Below are 7,116 nucleotides of genomic sequence, written 5' to 3'. Positions count from 1 at the left end.
ATCTCCTCTTGAGAGTTTTCCTGTGATGGCCACGTGTGCCGAGGCATTGGTGCACCCCTCCCCCATTCTTGTGCATGTACAACCAATCACTTAAAAAAAAAATCAATCCGAATGGGTCAAAGTCCTTCAAGGACATTAATATGAGTTTTGTTCAAATTTCTAGGGAGAAATAATGAGAACATTTAACTGCGCAGGCACAGGTGAGGACATTTTGAAGAGGACCCACATAGCTCAGGAAATAACACCGAATATTGACAACTTGGATTACATGAAATTCAACTTCATAACAAAGGGAAAAGTCAATTGAATGAAGTGAGTAATATTTGCTAGCTCTATACCTGACAGGAAGGTGCTACCCAGAGTACATAAAGAACTCCCCAAACCAAATACCAATAAACTCAACCTCAAAAACAAGCAACATATTGACCAAGCGTGCTAATGAAATGAGCAGATAATTCTTAAGAGACAAAGTACAAATGACCAATAAACATTTGAGAAAATGTCCTTTGACAGATGACTAGATCAGCAAAATGTGGAGTATATACGCCATGGAGATATTTTTAGCCCTTAAAAGAAGGTAGTTATGCCAAATTCTAGGACATGAAGGCGACTGTCATATTAATTAAAGTAAGTCACACTTGCGGAAATAAATACCACACTTTTTCTTACTTGTGGATCCTAAATGGTTCATTGACACAAACACACACACACACACACACACACACACACACACACACACACTGCACATACATATGATATGTAAGTAGGGTGGAAGAAGAAGGAAACTGTTGGGAGGGGTAAGATGGAGAGTCAACAGTGTGGAGTGAAGAATATAATCAAGGAACATGATATACTTGAAATATATTGAAGTATATATTGATACCCTATGAACCTTACTATCTGCAACAAACATATGCCAATAAGAATAAAATGATAGTTTTTAAATCGGTCGCTGTCATTACACAATGCAGTCATAGATCCAAACATCAAGCTGGACCCATATTCATCACTTTTATGAGTTGGCCAAAAGAATAAAATAATAAAGACCAAAAAAAAAAATCCTTCTACAATCCTAGGCTCAGATTCAGAAACTCAGTGCCTTCTGGAAGCTTCCATGAACATGCTCCCTTTTTGGCCATTAACTTAGGCTCGTGCTCCAGACGCCAGCCTGAGGGTGAGCTCCTTTGGCAAGCGTTCTCTACCTCCAGGAGGAGCACCGGAGAGGAGGGTCTACACGCCTCTTCTTTGGTGCTCTTCTGGAGCTGTGACGACGAGGCCAATGGCAGCCTCGCGTGTGCTGCAGGGACATGCCTATTTCTTCTTAACTGCTCTAGCTCGGCTCTAGCATGACATAGACATGGCTGCACTGTCTTCGGTAGAAGACACCTGAGCTTTGATAAACACCCATCTTTGATGAGGAATATGGGATCAGAGTCTCAAAATGTGATCAGGCAAAAAAAATGTGAAGGCTGAAGGTGATAGATCAGTAGAATTGGTGCCTTTAGCTCCCTGAGGATTCTTAATTTGGCTACCATTTTTTTGTCCGGGCAAAGCTCACAAGGGGAAGAGGCTAGGCAGGGGACACAATGACTCACCCTTGGGATCCTTATTGTGCCCGATTTACCAGGAGGAAGCCCTGAAAGGGATAGTCACTGCCTGAGTAGGGTTCCTGAGTTTGTTGTGAACAAGCTCCTGGCTCCCTTCTGTCCTGCCCACCACGTCTGTCTGTCTCCATGGCTTCCTGACTCGCTTGTTCTTGGGCCTTGTGTGGAACAGTCCATAACTTCTTCCTGGTCCTGAAGTCTTCCTGCAGCTAGGCTGGCCTTGGACTCTCCCGGCCCACAGGCAGCCCTCCTCTGACCTGTCAGAGCTGCAATGCTGGAGACAACTACAGACCGGCCTATTAAAAAACATACTGAGGTTTAGGGAGGTATCATGTTACACACTTACTATCACAGGAACAGTAAATCCAGCCCTTTTCTCTTGAGTAGTTGTCAACTCCATAAATTAGAGAACTATTTTGAAGGAGGAAGATTTCATAGGCCCCCAGGTTCCCTACAACCGGATCACATTTCAAGGGCCGTACCATAGTTATACTGAAGCCTTCAGATCAGGGGGAAGTTATTCTTAGAGAGTTAAAATTTGGGGTCCCCATCAGCTTCTTAAAGCACCCCTGGGCATAGTCGACATGCATACCTATGCTGGACTCTACTGGGACTCAGGCCAGAGTTAAGCATCACCTCCTCTGGGGCACTAGGAAGGACGGTCCAGCTGGCTGTCAGGCAGGCTGAATGGGAGGGCAGTTTGCTAGCACAGCCTCCCTGTTGCTTCTTTTGGAGTTTCTCCTTTCGGGGAAGCCACAGAAGGGGAGAACAGAAGAGGAGAGGGCCGCTAGCTGGTCCGACACTTGGCCCTCACCAGCCTCTCCTTTGTTTCTCTCTGGGTACTGTCAGTCTTGAGCCCTTGGCAGACTTTGGAAGGAGCTTGGTGTCCTTGTTCATCCATGCCCTGTTCTCCTTGTGCATCCCAGAAACTGCATGGTGGCTCTATTGGGAAAGGCTCAAGGGTAGGATCAAGAATGTGGCTGTGCGGGGTTAGGGCATCTCATGAGAATGACTCAAGAGACAGTTTTCTTTAGCCTCCAGCACAAAGCTTTGGGCCCTGATGAACCAGGGTCCTCATTCAAGAAAAGAATGAAGACTGCCCCAGGCCCACAGGGATTATGGAGGCTGAGTTCTGCACAGACAATTCTTAGAATGGATTTCTTGTGCGTGGGGAGGGATAGTCAAAGGAACTGTTTATCTTGGCCCAGACACAGGAGGAGCAAGCGCCTTTTTAATTTATATTTTGAGAATTTCATACATGAGAATTTTCAATCTCCACCTTTCCCTCCTCCTTCCAAATGCTCCTATGTCATCTTCACTCCTCAAATTCATGGCCTCTTATTCTTTAAACACACGTGCGCATGCAGGTACGCAAGCACGCCCACAAATTTTACCTGGTGAGTTGATTCAGTGTTGCTCATATGTGTCTGTGCTTAGGGCTTGTGGTTTGGGAGCTTTATCTGGAGACAACTGGTTATCACCAGTTGCCTATCACTCATTGCCTATAGCTCTTCATCTTGGTAGTTTGGATGAACATAGAAATTTGCTCACTATTCATACTTTCTAGGTTAAAATTTCTAATCTTAAAAGCTTAATAGTTTCTGAAGTATTCTCATACATTATTTGAAATTTCTCTGATGTCTGTTGTAATGTTTTTCTGCTCATCTCTGATTCTGCTTAATTGGTGTCATCTCTTCCTTTTGCTTAATTAGGCCAAGGGTTTTGTTTTGTCTTGTTTCTGTTCATCTTGTCTATCTTCTTAAAGAACTAGCTTTAGCTTTATTGATTCTTTGTATTGTTTTCTTTCTTTCTAGTTCATTTTTATTGTTTCTTGCTGCCTACTGGATTTGAGTTGGCTTTTTTTTTTTTAATATTCCCAAAACCTTGAGTTATACCGTTAAGTCACTTATTTATGCTCAGATTTTTTAATGTAGTAGCTTTGGGCAATGAATTTCCCTCTTAGGAATTTTTAACTGTGTCCCAGAGGTTTTGTTGTGTTGCATTTTCATTTTCATTTAGTGCCAAGGTTTTTATTTTTTATTCTTTGTTTTTCTTGGTTTCTTCATTGACTCATTCAACATTCAGTAGTTTGTTACTTAATCTCTATGAGTTTGTGTAATTAGTACAGATTCACTTGCTAGTCATTGTTTGTTTTATTGTATTGTGGTCAGGTAGGACGCATGGAGTGATTTCATTTTTTCTGAAAGTATTAAGATTTATTTTGTGTTTGAGGATGTGGTTTATTTTATAGCTGCTTCCATGAGCTGCTAAGTAGAATGTTCATTGTTTGGTGTTTGTGTGAAGAATTCTGTAGATATCTGTTAGGTTCATTTGCTGTAAGATGTCATTTAATTCTGAGGTTTCTCTATTTTTTGTCCAGATGACCTGTCTTTTAGGGAAAGTGTGGTATTAAAATATCTACTATTACCGACTTGGATTTAATCTGAGTTTCTCAGCCCAATAGTTAACTTTCATGAAATTTGATGCATCAGAGTTTGGTGCATATATGTTTGGGACTGTAATATCTTTTTTTTTTTTTAGTAATTGTTCTCTTGATTAGAATGGACCATCTGTCTCTATTCTGGTTAGTGTTAGGTTGAAGTCTATTTTGTCAAATATTAAGATAGTGACACCCGTTTGCTTTGTGGTCTCATTTGCTTACAATAGTTTTTTCCATCCTTTCACTTTTATGTGACTCTTATCTTTGAAAATATTATGAGTTTCTTGTAGACAACAGAGATATGAGATTTGGTTTCTTAATCCATTTAACTAACCTGTTTCTTTTGATTGTGGAATTGAAGCCATCAGTTTATAAAGCTATGGAAAGATGTGTGTTGGTTGTTATCATTTTTTTTCTGTTTATGTCATTATTTCTATTTTGTGTTTCCATAACTAGGGCTTCATTTGCTTGTTTTTTCTTATACTCTCTTGTCTATGCTTATTCCTCTCTTTACTCTAGAGTATTATTACCAGTATTCTCTTTAGGGCTGGTTTGATGGACATGAATTCCTTTAGCTGGTTTACATCATGGAAAGTTTTTCAGTATCCTTCAACTATGACAGATAGCTTTGCTGAGTTAAGCAGTCTAGGTTTGAATCTCTGTTTTTCAGAACTTGAAGTGAATTGCTGTGGGCTCTTCCAGCTTTTAAAGATTCCATTGAAAAATTACTGTTATTTTGATGGGTTTTCCTTTATGTGTGGCATTTGTTTTGTCTCTTGCTGCTTTTAGTATCCTCTCTCTGTTCTGTATATTTAATGTTTAACTATAATATGCTGTGGGGAGTTTCTTCTCTGGCATGCCTATTTGGTGTTCAGTGCTTCTTGTGTTTGTGCAGATAGGTCTTTCTTCAATTCAGGGTAGTTTTTTTTCCCTAAGATCATGTTAAATATCTGGTCTATGCCATTAGTCTGGGACTCTTTTCCTTCATCTATGCCTTTAATTCAAAGATTTGATCTTTTCATGATGTCCCACTGCTCTTGCTTGTTCCTTTCAGTAACATTTTTCATATTTTTTGCTTGAGTGGTCCCATCGCTCTTCTTTAGTTCTCTTACTTGAACCCCTTGAGTTTTCTAATTGGGTTATTGAGTTTTTAGTTCCATCTTCATTTCATAGTGAGTTCTCTTCAATATTTCTCTCTGTTTAGTGAATTCAGCTTTTCAAATCTTGAATTGTCTTCTTCATTTCTCTCAGCCATATATTTATGTTTTCTTGGCCACCACATAGGCATTAACTTTTATCATCTTTAAGTTCATTGACCTATTTTTCATGTCTTTTTTAAACTTACTGAATTCACCAACCTGCATGAGAGTTTTCTATCTGCCTATTTAATCATCTTATGCTTTTTATGGAGCAGGTCATTGGCTATCAAATTCTAGGGGGCAGTAGCATAACTACAGAAATTTTATGAAACCCCTAGATCCAGGACCTGGCTGATGCAGAAGAGCCCAGAGCTCTATGATCTTTATAATCTTCCAAGTGATACGGGTATATGAAAGCATGACCAGGTATTTGTTGCTGATATGTCTGTGCAAGCAGGCGCACATAGAATTGCAGGTAGATTCTTGGAACAGCACAGATTTCAGCCCCAGTGTCTCTTTAGGGTCTGATTCAGAATGTCAATTCAAGCTGTCTGTACAAGTCATGTGAAGATTTTAAAGCTGATCTTCCTCCATTTTACTTTCACTGGTCTGGAGAGAATGCTGGCTTCAATATTGTGGTAGCTCAGTGGGTCTTTATGACACGTGGGCCGGATTTGGGCTCCTGAGAATGCCTGACTCACTAAGATACTCTACTTTTTCTGTTGATTTGTTTTCTTGTTTTTGTTTTTGTTTTATTGGGTGCTAGGGAATCGAACCCTGGGCTTCCAGCATTGCTAAGCAAGTGCTCTGGTTTTAGATGCCGTCTTTTCTCAGAGGTGTTGCTGGGAAAGACTTCATTCTTGATCCCACACTTTGAGACTGAAACAAAAGTGAGTGATGGGAGTGGTAATCGTGCCCCACCCATAGTATTCTGAGGATGATTCCATTATGGAAGATAGAAGGTATTTCTTACAAGCTAGATTTTGTTTTCACACATATTCAGCATGCACACATACCTTAACACACAGACAAGCAGGCTGAGGAGCCAACTTCAGTGAATGGACCAACTTCCACAAGACCTACTCAAGGCCTAAAAACAGCCTGCCTTCAGAGAGATTGTGGGTAGTAGCACAGCTTCAGCATGGCTCCTACTGAGTTCATAATTCTCTTGCCCAGGGTGACAGGTTCGAATGTCTGTGCGGCAACCCCCTTGTGTTTAAGGTGTGTTAGTGGGGCCCTTGGCTCTTGTGGAGAGCTGTTGTCTTCATGAATGGCATTCACTTTTCCACCTGTTATTGTGAATTTACATTCCCAGGGGCTGAGGCTGGGGGGAAAAGTCTGAGAGCGGAGGAAGTGATGTTTTCTCTGTGAGGCAGACGTGCTCCAAAACCACATAGGGTGGTGCCTTGGCCAGGAGAACATGGGGCCTGCCAATGGCGGAGTGGGCCCTGGAGGCTCATTGACCTGCTGACCTCCCAGGGCCCACACCCTTAGTCTTCCGACTCAAGTAGACTTCCTTTGTGGACTGGCCTTGGAGCTGAGAGAGGAATTGCAGGTTGACTAAGAGCCAGAGGAGAGCATCCACGGTCACTCTAAAAAGACTGCCACAGGGTGAGCACTGGAGTCTATGCTGTCTTGCTCATGTGGCTCAGTCTTTTCAATCATGGATCCTGTGGGATCATCATGGCTTCCATAAGTGATAGACCAGGAGGAGCAAAGGATGGGGACCCTCATTTGGACAGGTTGAAGGTTGTGGTATAGGCTGTTCAGTGTTGTGTGGTGCAGTGGCTGGGAAGCTCTGTTCATGTCTATGCCATGCCAGCTTTTTACTGAGACCTGTAAAGGCTGTTTCCCTGGGACAGTGGTTTGAGTACAGGAATGGGAGCAAAGGTGACCCCTGGTCTCAGCTCTCTTGCTACACTCAGAGCCACTG

This window comes from Psammomys obesus, unplaced genomic scaffold, assembly GCF_907164565.1.
Source record: "Psammomys obesus unplaced genomic scaffold, mPsaObe1.curated_primary_1811, whole genome shotgun sequence".
Lineage (NCBI taxonomy): Eukaryota > Metazoa > Chordata > Mammalia > Rodentia > Muridae > Psammomys > Psammomys obesus.
The sequence above is the reverse complement of the archived record's forward strand: the minus strand, read 5'-3'. Positions refer to the sequence as shown.